A 14,205-nucleotide genomic window follows, 5' to 3' on the forward strand; every position below is an offset into this window, starting at 1 on the left:
AAGTTGACAAATATTGCTGACGAATGTAGCAGTGTCATTACTGATCAGGTGATTCACGTATATTTCATCATCTTGTCAATTGCAGAAACATTCCCTTACATACAGTTACTGATGATCAGTGATTTGAACATTAAGAATAGATGTTCTTGTATTGATGAAGACTATGTTTAGGAAGTGTGCCCGCTGAATGGGTCAGTTGATCATTTGCTGGTGTTTGATCTTGACTAGAATCGATGTGTGCTGGACGTAAACATTGATGATTCATTTGTGTTTGTAAACAGAAAATGGATGACATATGTACCCGACATTTCCACTAGTGCAGAGAGGAAGGATGAGAAGTTCATTTCCTGCATGAGTGGTAATGTACATTGTGTTACAAGCAATGATGTAGGTTAAGGTGGGATATTGGATGTGGTTGTTTTTAATGAAAAATGGTTAATGATTTCCCCCAAACACCTGTTTGTGTAAGTTGATGTTTTGGTGTTGTCATTACCATGAACATTGATCATGTTGAATATGTAGATGATATCCAACTTTTTTTCAGTTTAGTGATTGTAGTAGATAATCACTTGGTAATACGTGAGTGTGTAGGATTAATAATGTAATTATTAATCATAATTATCTTGGGTTTTAGTTTTTTTGCACAATGTAGGTACCTGGATTAATAAATATGTAACTATGAACAAATACAGTAAAATTTTGACCAGTCACATTTTGTTGATATTTTGATTATACCTGCTGATTATTTTGTAATAGTTCATGCTTCTTAGTGTCTTTGTGATGTACGAATGTAAACGCTACATTATGTCTTTCAGTTCTTGAAAATCTTTTTGCGAAATTATCCTATGATTTTCATAGCAGGGACTACTTTAATCCATTCACCTAATCCAATAAACAATTTCCTGTCTAGGTGAGCTAAATACATGAAATACTTGTGTGATTTTTATTTTTATTTTACCCACTGCTACGTATGAATCAGCAGGATGCATGTTGGTATGGGGAGATGGGGAGGAAAGCCTACTGTTCCATTAACCCAGATTGACTGGGGAGCTCAATGATGTAACCAGTAGGGTGAATCATCACCAGCGGAGGTAAACATGCTTCAATCATTTATGGCCATTCCACAAGTGGCAACGACTCATGGTGTCTTTTTCCTTGCATATAGTTTCCATGGTTGATTAAGAAAAATGTAATATTTCAAATAATTTGAATTATGTGAGCCATTTGTGAAAATTGATATTTGGATAAATTAAGTTTCTTATTTTTTCTAAGGATTTTGTATCAATATTTTGATAATTATTTGATGGTTCTCTATAAATACTGAATTGTGGAATCTTTGAAAATATTTATTTTTAATCATACTTGTGTAGATGGGTTTCTCCGAAGTGGTAAAAGTCCATGAAAATGTGTCATTTTGAGAGTTCCACACTAAGCTGACATGCTGTTGGTTTAATGTGGATTCAAGCAACTAAAACCCCATTGAAACCATCTTGAAAAATGTACTTTTAACAATCCAAATGTTGTTCAAGTCATAATGTTACTTTTCCTAATAGAAAATCAAATTCTATGATTTTTTTTGTTTCAATAAAAGAATTTTCAGCTGGAAACATCAGGGAGCTTACATGTTTTGGAAATGTCCTATTGTCTTATTTCCTGTTCTCACATGCCTCGTCTGGAGAGGGATCCTCATATCAATCAGGGTTCTTTCATGGGATTTAGCAAAATGTTGAGAACCTGCTTATGTAGTGCCCTAGGCAGTTTCATGTCTATTACTCTGGATGAAAAGATAATATGTCTCTGATCAGGAAACAAGTCTAACTTCCTAATCACAGACAAATGCTTCCAGTATTTCAACATTAAGACCATGAGGTGTGTTCACTTCCGAGTTCCAGTGGTGATCTGACAGACTGTGTTCATCATGAAATCAGATATGTTGCATGCTGCAACAAGCCATTTTCTAATCAAGCTAAAAGCTTGGATTAGGTTTCGACATTATTACAGGGACCAGGGTTAGCATGTTAATATGGGATTTGTCCATCATTTTGGTGAACTGTATTGTAATTTGGTCATTTGCTATCACTAAAGGAATCGGTTGAATGTCAAATGAGATGACAGTTCTTTTGGCTGTGAAATATTTATTAGGCAGCAGAAATTCTGTAGTGATGCAAACAGACTGTAACAAAGAGAATGTAATTTTATGATACTTTTATGATGATACAGATTCTTGAACAATGTCTGCACTTAACAAGATCTGTCAGATTGAACAGTTACACTATTACCACAATCACCAGTGTCATCCATGGATGGCTGTCCTTATTTTGTAATGTCCTAGCACCATTTCATTTGTTCAATCAAGGCTATACAATAATATGTTCAGTTAGTTCATTAACATTGTTGTGTGATGAAGGACATTTCATTGCCTTCACTTATAATAGTTACATGCATGTCCTCTTAGTGGTAGGTCCTTCACCCATGTCTCTCCAAAATACTCCATCATCTCTAGGAGTATAATCAGCTCATCAAATCTGGTAATATTCGGTTTCACTGCTTTTTATACACATACCCTATTTGACCCAAAAAGATCCCTACAACATAAATTGCAAGACTTGAGAATACTTACACTGATGTGAGAAGCTTAATAAATTCAGTCTTTACCCCAGATTTACCACAGCGCATGCTTGAGAACTAAATACACAACACAACATGTATCTAAAACCAACATTCATGACTAATAGTATTCTCATGTTATATTAAATTATAAGTTTTTGTACTACTACATGCTACCTAAGTTCTTAAGTTCAGAAACATTTCCATTTTTCTTTTTTAGTGTTTTACATCTGCTGTGGATGACAACAAATGAATAGTTAAGAGCAATCATGAGACAGCATTTACAAGATCCGCACCTGCTTATACATTGCCATTGGGTGAATTATTATGTTCAGTAGTTTCTGAAAGAAGTCATTTGCATGATGAAGTGTGTATTAGTGGTAGGGCTCAAATCTGTTATTCAGCCTAATTTCATTGTACTTTCATCATTCATTTATTGCCTTCATACACGAACCTCAACAATAAATTCAAGGATTTTCTGTTAGCATTAATCCATTTTAATTTGCGCGCAAGATAACATCACTTGCTGTGTCCCCCAATTAATTGGAATGTATCACCAGTGGGTCAGAACTATGCTTATGACGTTTTTTCCAGCCATTGATAGAAAATTGGGTGAATCAATATACCTGTGCTGCGCGTTGAGCGAGAATCACAATAGGCTATTTTGATCAATAGCACAATGGCTGTTCCCCACAAAGAACATAGGACGACGCAGGCTGGTTCAGGCATAGTAGGTAGTGGGGCCATACAGGCAGTTGGGGACAATATGGATGCTGCTTTAGATGACCCTGGACACAATACCTCAAGAAACAGACATTTGGCTAGATCAGCGGGGGATAATTGTAAGTTTATCAAATATGTCATTTGATAATGTTTTGTAATTTGATGATGTGGCAGTTCAGGTTGATTTTGGTGTATACTGTTCGGATTTCGAGTCTGGTTTTGTCTTTGTTTTGATGTGTCAGTCTGTGTATGTACAGATGTCATCACATAGATTGTTTGTATATTCCATGGTTGTATACTGTACACAATCCTGGCATTGCTAGGTCAGGTGATATTGCCATGCTTCAATGTACTGTTATGATTGTGCAGCAGTGTAGCTGGCAGCCATTGAAGGATCAGGGATCAGCTGGGTTGCTAACTCTTGTAAACATGGTGGTGTACATTTGGATGTGGTCAAAATTTGGATAGAATTGTTTTTTTGTAAAGATGTTGTTTTAAATGTTCAACTCAAAAAATAATATTTATGTTCTATAATCAAAAGGGTAATATATGTATTTATTGATAGTTCTGGCAATCATATTGTATTTCTAGCATGTAACTTCAAATATTTTTACATTTGTTAAATTTCTAACTGACCAATATCACAAAGAATATGAAATGTGATGACAGCTAACTGTGGAATTAGATATGACATTCTGTTGAATACCCAAGCCACGTTACCTTGATGTCATTACAGTATTAACTGCAGTACTTGTACCTATGTAAAATACAATTGATGACAATGGTACCAGACCTTTTGGAGTAATAGCTGATCCAGGTGTTTACTTTATTACCCTGTTACACCCTGTTCATTGGATTCTCATGCTTAATCAAGCGTGGCACTGACAAATCTGTGATTCTGCTCATAAAGAAACAGAACAAAAGTCCCTTCATTGTTATCATCATTTTATACGTCAAAAGAAACTTGTTTTAAGCGACAAAAAAAACATGAGAGATCTCATCATGAATTTGCCCAGTAACCTAGTCTCGGACTTGTGAAATTTAAATATGCCATTGCACAATAAATATGTCCACATTTCCCTGATGTATGAGCCCTGCCATGCCATTCCAAACTGGCTGCGGACTCAGGATATTGCTAATTTCACCAAGACGCCATCCTTTGGTTATAGATCGGGGAGTTTATAGGCCGATGTTATTTGCAAGCACAAACCCCAAAGGGCTGTGGAAAATCAATAGCCAAGCGGGCAGGCGGTTTCAACATGTCAGCCATGTTGATACAAAGAACTAGATTCCATGGCAACTTTTGGCCGATCCAGAAGGAAAAAATTCAGATTCACCGAAAAATGGATTAAGGACTATCTGAGAGACTGGAGGCATTAATCTTTAGTGATTATTTCTTGAAAGGAAAATATCTGTTATTAATAATGGTTGTTGAAGAATCTTAATGTCATGAGAAATACCAAGTCTTGTAGAAAATTACATTATGGGTAGAGTTGGCTCCTGTAGGTCTTTATGACTGGCTTAAAAAATATTGTTTAAGAAGATGACAGCAATTTGAGTTTTATGATAAATATTTCAGTTTAGTGTTGTTGAATGGTTCGGGGTGATTGTATTTATATGATGTTGTTTTTACAGTATCAGTTCTTTATGTTCATGTTACATCTCTCCAACAAGACTATATATGATATATGATATATTCAGGTTGTGTTGGTATATGGATAATCCAGTTTTAACTCATAGATACAATAATACAGTTTTTGGTCCTACTTGTGGTCTTTGTTTCTCGACACTGTTTTACCACAATTATTACACTAAAAATACTGTAGCAGGAGTTACCACATTTGTAGTGCTATGATTGTTTGTTGAACAAAGCTGGGTTGTTGTACATGGCTGCACCCTAGTTACTTGTTGTGCAGGGTTGCAACATAGGACTTGAGGTACTCTTAGAGTCAGCTGAATGGTGCTATTCCGTACATTTATCCATTTCTTTCACTCTCCAGCAAGAGAGATATGTAGTCAAACAGGTTATCTCTAACTAGGGGCGGTCGGGTAGCCTAGTGGTTAAAGCGTTGGCTCATCACGCCGAAGACCCAGGTTCGATTCCCCACATGGGTACAATGTGTGAAACCCATTTCTGGTGTCCCCCGCGGTGATATTGCTGGAATATTGCTAAAAGCGGCGCAAAACCATACTCACTCACTCACTATCTCTAACTAGGAGGATGGAGAACAGTCACATTTTTCTTAAAAACAAATTTCATTTTTGTTGTGATAGGAAAACTTTTTCAAATGAAGACTTCATGACTATCCTTGTCAGTCAGATGGCCTAGCATAAATATAGATAAACCTGCCTAGATTCTATTTCACTGGCACTAGTGGGCCAGTATCTTGGTTGAACTGCAGTGCTTGTGTTGATATGAGTGCCATGTTCTTTGATATGTGGAATGTCCACTAAACTATTGTTTGCCCACAGTCTGAGAATCATTAGGGTGATAATTACCCAGAATGCCTTGGGGGTTGCAAATAATGACTGTCTCCCGACTGCTGAAAAGGTTGAAGGTCGACTAATGTGTTGCTTCAATATGTCACATGTTGAACTGATAGTACTTCAGTATAGACTGAAATGTGCAATTTTAACATGATCTGATGATGAATAAAGTTTTTGATGTATTGATGGACATATTACTACATAAATAATTATATGATTTTATGACAACACACTTTCACTGAAATCTACAACACAACAGTTATGTGTATATCTATGTGACTGGGAAATACAAGTCAATACGTTTCATAAATTATCACACTGAATATTTGATAACACCAAGCACTTCTCATGGTGCATGTCTACCACAGGTTATTGAGTACATGGTGCAATCGATGACATGAAAAGGCTTTTGTGTGAGGATGAACAGTATCAGTTATGTGCTATTGTCCTCTAAGTATTTGGTATGCATACTCTGTATAGAGAACCGGCCTGCTTCATCCTGATGTGTGGCAGCCATCATGAGTTCAAGTGTGGACAGTTTGGGAATAGTTCATGTGTGTTCACCAAACTGTGGTGAATGTCTGTAGTTACATGATCTCTCTACTCAATATACAGTGTAATACTCGGGCTGAAGGGATGAGGTAGCCTAGTGGCAAAGGCATTTACTGCCCAGGTAGGGGTTCCATGCTTCACATGCTCTTGCCCCTTGCTGTCCAACTGCTGTAGTCCTGATGGAAGAAATGATTCATTGTTAGGAAGTCCGGGGATCAGCTCATCAGCAGAATATATTTTCATTATGTATAGATATTGTACAGTAAACTTTTTTCCCATGAAGTGTATATTGGTCTATTAACAGTTTGATGGTATAGATTGACATTCTTTAAAGAGATGATAGTTGTTTCCTGAACAATTCTGATTTGGATGTCGTCACTGCATGACAGTTGCTGTTGTAGGGTGTGTTGTGTGAAGACATTAGCATGATCCCTGACTGTCACCTCACATGTGTCTTGATGCCTGGACATAGGAAGATTGTGCTGGGAATACTGGCTTCTGTTAAATGGCTTGACTTTGAATATTACCATAGCCTAGAAAAATACTGATTAAATTGTTTGTAGTGCAAGAAAGGATTAACTGTTAAAGGTATTTCCTCTTGTCTTGCAAATAGAAATAGAACGCTCATCTGATCAGAAACATAAGTTACTAAGCTGCTGATACATTAGTAATTCCTTTTTCAAAGCAGAAAAATGTGTCCAAGTGGATGTAAAAATATATTTTTGAAAGTCTTTAGAATCTGAGCGTCAAATCAACCACCCTCCCCAGCAGATGTCGTCTTATGAATATTTAGGATTTCCTGATATTGTCTTTCGTAGACCATCTTTCCATAAATCAGTGACAAATACTTAACCAGATAATGAACCCATACAAAATTCATATTATTCCCCAGCAAAATCTCTGTTTGTCAGATAATAGGACTGACAGTTTGATTATGGAAGCTATTTGCATGTCAGATCACTTCAAATATTCTGTTCCAGTGTCTAGCTGAGCTTGTAACTATCATCATATACCACCATGAGAAACACTTTGTGCACCATCTCAGTAGTGACATACACAGCCAGTATCCCCTAACAAAGAGACCATAAGTTTACAGCATTACTACCTCATAGACATACAACAGACAAAGTATGAAATCGGACCAATGCCTTGTGATCCTAGCTTCACCTGAAGGCGAGTCTAGAAATCTGATGGAACATCTTGTGAACCAGAAGTATCTTGTACATGTACCTAGGTATAATCTGTTTCCATGTAAAGGGCATATATGGGTAACAATAACCTCAAATATCTTAATGTCGTGATACTGTCTGTCCAATAGCTGCAGAACTACAGCACTAGTATTGGGTTACAATTTTGCTAAGTTTGGGGAAATAACTACCGTTATTTGACAGTTGACAATATAACTATTGTCCTGTAGTGAGACAGATTATCGCCACCGACCCAGCACACAATGCTAAAGATAGCAGCATGTCACTGACAACATCTGACAATCTCCCATGCTGTGCTAGATTGGGAGTATTGATTATTCATGAATTTCATATCGTGGGATGTTTAGTGAATATTCACCTGGTATTGATGAGATGCCAGGTCATGACCTCAACTTTCTCATGAAAATGTAAGTTTGTTGTTGTAGAAGATATCAGTATGTTTGTGTGACAGTAGTTTCGGATTATTGCGTAGGTTGAGGTGCGGCATAAGTGTGTCAGGTGTTGCACTGGCGCACGTATCTTCATCGGACTAATTCACCAGTGAGTTTTATGGTTCAGATAAAAGCATACTGTAAAAGGTATTTGTTTTTCATCAAGGTTATTAAAAATGTTGGCTGGGATATGTTTCATATTATAAAATATTTGTTAGCAACTTGATCAATGCATTTGTGTAAAATCAATCCTCATTGTTCGATGATTTCCACTGATTGTATCTAACAGACATTTGACAATATGTTCAGGATAACACAAGATACATTTGAATGTACTCACTTTTCCCTGTATTTTGACACAATATTAATATTAAGTAGGCCTTGTGTTTGTATATAATTTTGTCGTTCTGTATTTTGCTGAAATAACACTCAAAATATTAAATCAGTCTTGCATTTCAAATGGAAGTCATCATTCGGGTTGACTGTTGGAGACATTTGCTATTTGTCAAAACAGAAGTCTAAAAAGAAACACTGCATTTTGATTTCTCGAAGCCTACTGCTGTAACTCCCGATGAAGTCACTGCAGATAAGGAGCAAGGAAAACAAGCTGTATCACCGATTGCTAGTGCTTACATTGAAATTGAAAAAAAAATTGAATGCAGATATGACTGAGATTTGTTAGAAGTACTGGGAAATAAAAGGCAAGGCACACCTTAATTGAAAATGGCACACCTGAAAAACAGGCCCCGTGCCTTTGGGCACACCTGATTTTTGTCTAATTTCGAGCCCTGTACTGCCTTCGCCAAGTAGGTAATTACATTCATCAACAAGAAGACACTTTTCAGGAAATGCATGCTATGAGAGTATAGCAAGTTCTTTATGCAAAAGCTTGATGGAGATAAAAAAACATTCTTATATTTCCCATCTGATTTGATGTTACATAGATTATTTGACAAAACCAATGTTTATTATCTGACATTAGTATATACATCCCCCATCATATAGTTGATCTATATATATTTCTTATGACAGTACCTGTATATGTAATTTGATAGCACCTTTGTATATCATCTGACAGTACCTATATATGTATATCATCTGACAATATGTATATCATCTGACAGTACCAATGTATATCCTCTGACAATACCTATGCATATCATCTGACAGTACCTATGTATATCATCTCTCAGTGTCTATGTATATCATCTGACAGTACCTATGTATATCATCTGACAGTACCTATGTATATCATCTGACAGTATCTATGTATATCATCTGACAGTATGTATATCATCTCTCAGTGTCTATGTATATCATCTGACAGTACCAATGTATATCATCTGACAATACCTATGTATATCATCTGACAGTACCTATGTATATCATCTGACAGTATGTATATCATCCGGGTTAGAATAGGTCTTCTGCAACCCATGCTTGCTGTAAAAGGCGACTGTGCTAGTCATCTGACATGGTTGATACACGTCATCGATTCCAATTGCGTGGATCGATGCGCATGATGTCCATCACTGGATTGTCTGGTCCAGACACGATTATTTACAGACTGCCATTATATAGCTGAAATATTGCTGAATGCGGCGTTAAACAAAAAACAAAAAACAATTGGTGGTACCCGAATTTACCTTTTTAAATTATCTTGTTAGTACCTCTTTATATTATCTTGTCAGTACCAATTAAAGTCACCTGACAGTACTGATATCAACTGTGTACCTCACCATATGAAATCAATTTTGCTAATTTAGGTTCAGTCCAGTTTGATGGTGTAAGTAAGCCTTGTTTCTGCCTGTTGTTTAGAATATATACCCCCTAGTTGACTGTAGTTGTGTCTCCATATACAAATGAAACATATCTTACCAGGAACTAATACATTTCTTTGAGTTTGAATATCAAATAATTCTGACTTATATAAACAAATATAATCATGTTTAGAAGTAAGAAAGAGAGCGATGTGGAGACAGTTGTTAATTATGTATATCATGTCCTGGTGTTCCTTGTGCTTCTCCGGTAAAGGTTAATATTTCTCCTTCGGTGCATCTCTTGTGGGGATTAATTTCATTTCACAGAAATATGAAGGATTGTTGGAGGACAGGGTGACATTCTGAGGTGTAAAGATAGATGTGTGGTGTGGGATAATCTAGTTAGCACAGGCAAGGGCAAGACTATGGGAGACTGTAGAAATCTTTGAATGCATGGTGTGGCAAGGCTATGGTGAGGATTAAACCTTCTGTTGTGTGGTGTTGAGATCACTGTAGTTATGTCATTTTAACCATTTCGTGAAAATGTCACTTTGGTGGTGAGGTCATATTGTCACTTTGGTGATGAGGTCATATTGTCACTGTAGTGATGATGACACTGTAGTGATGATGTCACTGTGTTGATGATGACAAGGGTGATGATGACAATGTTGCGATGATGTCATTGTGGTGATGATGACACTGCTTTGATGGTGATACTGTTGTGATGATGACACTGCGTTGATGGTGACATTGGTGATGACACTGTGGTGAAAACACTGTTTTGGTGATGAGAATGTGGTGATGATGACAATGTAGTGGTGATGACACTGTTGTGATGATGACACAGTGGTGATGATGACAATGTGGTGATGATGACAATGTGGTGATAATGACACTGTTGTGATGATGACAATGTTGTGATGATGACAATGTGGTGATGATGACAATGTAGTGGTGATGACACTGTTGTGATTATGACACAGTGGTGACGATGACAATGTGGTGATGATGACAATGTGGTGATAATGACACTGTTGTGATGATGACAATGTGGTGATAATGACACTGTTGTGATGATGACAATGTGATGGTGATGACAATGTGGTAATGACACTGGTGATGATGACAATGTGGTGATGGTGACACTGTTGTGATGATGACACTATGGTGATGATGACAAGGGTGATGATGACACGGTTGTAATGATGATACTGTTGTGATGAAGACACTGTGTTGATGGTGACACTGTAGTGATGATGACACTGTTGTGATGATGACACTGTGTTGATGATGACACAGTGTTGATGATGACACGGTTGTGGTGATGACACTGTTGTGGTGATGACACTGTTGTGATGACGACACTGGTGATGATGACACTGTGGGGATGATAGACACTGTTGTGATGATGACACTGTGGTGATGATGACATTGTGGTGATGACACTGTTGTGGTGATGACACTGTTGTGATGATGACATTGTGGTGATGACACTGTTGTGGTGATGGCACTGTGGTGATGATGACACTGTTGTGATGATGACACTGTTGTGATGATGGCACTGTGGTGATGATGACATTGTGGTGATGACACTGTTGTGGTGATGGCACTGTGGTGATGATGACACTGTTGTGATGATGACACTGTGGTGATGATATCACTGTGGTGATGATGACACTGTTTTGGTGATGACATTGTGGTGATGATGACACGGTTGTGGTGATGACACTGTTGTGATGATGACACTGTTGTTGTGATGACACTGTTATGATCATGACACTGTGGTGATGATGACACTGTGGTGATGATTACACTGTTGTGATGATGACACTGTGGTGATGAGGACAATGTGGTGTGATGACAATGTTGTGATGATGACATTGTGGTGATGATATCACTGTGGTGATGATGAAACTGTTGTGATGATGACACTGTGTTGATGGTGACAATGTTGTGATGATGACACTGTGCTGATGATGACACTGTTGTGATGATGACACTGTGGTGATGATAACAATGTTGTGATGATGACACTGTTGTGATGATGACAATGTTGTGATGATGACACTGTGGTGATGATGACAATGTTATGATAATGACACTGTGGCGATGATGACAATGTTGTGATGATGACACTGTGGTGATGATGACAATGTTATGATCATGACACTGTGGCAATGATGACAATGTTGTGATGATGACACTGTGGTGATGATGAAAATGTTATGATGATGACACTGTGGCGATGATGACAATGTTGTGATGATGACACAGGTGTGATGATGACACTGTTGTGATGATGACACTGTTGTTTTGATGACATTGTGGTGCTGATGACACTGTGGTGATGATGACAATGTTGTGATTATGACACTGTGGTTTATAATGACAATGTTGTGATGATGACACTGTGGTGATGATGACACTGTGGTGATGACACTGTGGTGATGACAATGTTGTGATGAAGACACCATGGTGATTATTTGACTTTTATTGATAAGAAACAGAAGTACTGAAGTATACGTTTTATGTTCAGAAAACATTATGTGGATGAGGTAGAGTGTGATTGAATGGGGTAGAATGTCATATGATCAGCAATTGTGGTGCTGCCTTTGCTAGAAATTTAGCAGAATTTCTGTGTTATCTCACTGATTTGCAGTCCAAGGCAGCTTCTAAAGTATATGCTGCATTGACCTTCTAACATACACTGATATTGGATCAGTTGCTATTTTGTGACATTCATTTCCTGACTGCCAAGAATTGAAATTGATATTTGCAATTGTAAATGTCACCAACTAAACGTGTCAAGTAACATCATCATTAAAGTAGGTCTGTATTGATTGCAGCCCGGGGAAAAGGGCACCGCGTCATCTTTCATGAAACTTTATAAGCATCATCATTATATTTCCCTTAGGAAATCAATAACCAGTGCCAATTGCTATCTACTGAAGCAACTGTTAGTTTTTGTATTGCATATATAGTGTTAAAGAACATCTTACACTTCAGAGTGCTTTATCTGTTGTGTGGAGAAAGTAGATGAATGGGTTAATCTGTATTTTGCTGGAAATTACATTTCTATGTAGAGACTGGATGTGACAGGTTTTTATTCATTTCTTACACAAAGTCCAATTGTTTTATATGTAGATCAGGTTTGCTTAAAGATAAAAGTTGTATCCATGTGTGGTAAGTAGATTTAGATTGTGGAATATTATTAATGATACTTTTGTTCAGATAGTTTAACTTGGTGAGTGATATCCATATATGCCCCAAAAGTGGAACTTTGCTTAGTACTTACTAAATAGTCATCATGATGCCATCCAGGACCAAGCCATTTGGTGACGGAACTTTTCAGACAGCAGGCTTATATCTGTGGAATAACCTACCTTTGTACATTCCATCAATTCAGGGGCTTGCAACCTTTAAGAATAAACTGTAAAAAATGTTTTGAGCAGGCCTTGGAAGAGACTTGATATTTGTCTGTCATGACATTACGCAGACTGAAAGTGCTTTGGAACAGTAGTTTACTGGATATTAGTGCTGTACAAATGTAGATAGTTATAGATCAGCCATAGTATGTAATAAAACCCCATATGTTATTTCATTTGAGCCTCCTTATAATAAATAGTAGAAACTTTATACACATTACATCAGCCTGAGAAAGAATTGCTGACATCCAATATTGTCCTGCAGTGTTTTATCTGCCAAAGGTTTATCTAGGTCTGTCTAATTTCAGCATCCTGAAAAAAAGAATCTTATACAATTTCCCAATTTGTAGTTGACACCTGGCAATGACAAGTAGAGTACAGGTGTGCTACTATGTGTAGAACATATACAATTTCATCATTTTTGGCTCATAAAGAAACTACTATTTTCCCCCAATTACTCTGCAACAAGTTCCTTAGCTGCTGCAAACACTGAATGATTTTTATGTTCTTTTCATATTCGTATTAATGTTGTCAGTTCATTTGTCATGTGGATTTTAGTAACAAGTAATCCAAAGGAGCTCTGATAATGACCCAGAGTCACTTACCTGTAGATGTGAATTGTGGGGTAGCTGCAGTGGAAAGGTTGGGATGCCAGATGAGTCATTATGGTCTAGTCAGAATGAGGTTAATGAAGACTTAGAGCCCCTGACTGAATGTAGACGTGTCTGTATGGATGGACACTGGTGGTGGAGGTCTGCAGGCTGCTGGTAGACTGTCAACCTTGGACTGCTTTCTATGAGTCTAACATCAAGCTTTAGGTCTTCAGACGTTCAGACACACACATAGCAGTTCTACAATTGGCCATGAACAAAGCTCTGAGTCAGTTCAAGAATCATAGGTTTGGGAATATGTGATGTTGATCTTTGTAAGAATCATGTTAATGAGTTTGTTCACAGTTTGGGAGAGGTACCGTACTTAGCCAAGTTGTTACAGTGTTACCTCATTATGCCTG

The 14,205-nt window shown here is 37.3% G+C and overlaps 2 protein-coding genes across 9 annotated transcripts in view; one reads left to right on the plus strand and one right to left on the minus strand.

Annotated features, from left to right (window-relative positions):
• LOC124132180 (mitogen-activated protein kinase kinase kinase 13-B-like) overlaps window positions 1-14,205 on the plus strand; it is an 85,271-nt gene that overhangs the window by 48,935 nt on the left and 22,131 nt on the right. Inside the window, exon 1 of one of the 8 annotated variants that reach the window (XM_046495946.2) lies at window positions 3,295-3,449. The exons of 6 other annotated variants lie outside the window; for them this stretch is intronic. The gene's annotated coding sequence lies outside the window, so the exon portion shown is untranslated. Of the gene's footprint in view, window positions 1-3,294; window positions 3,450-7,858; window positions 7,985-14,205 lie in introns of those variants that run through there. One more of the 8 variants, XM_046495950.2, reaches the window with a different exon arrangement.
• Window positions 1-14,205, minus strand: part of LOC125372248 — a 42,993-nt gene that overhangs the window by 26,868 nt on the left and 1,920 nt on the right. The window lies entirely within an intron of this gene.

The sequence above is a fragment of the Haliotis rufescens genome, unplaced genomic scaffold, assembly GCF_023055435.1.
Source record: "Haliotis rufescens isolate VD_foot unplaced genomic scaffold, xgHalRufe1.0.p SCAF_4, whole genome shotgun sequence".
NCBI lineage: Eukaryota > Metazoa > Mollusca > Gastropoda > Lepetellida > Haliotidae > Haliotis > Haliotis rufescens.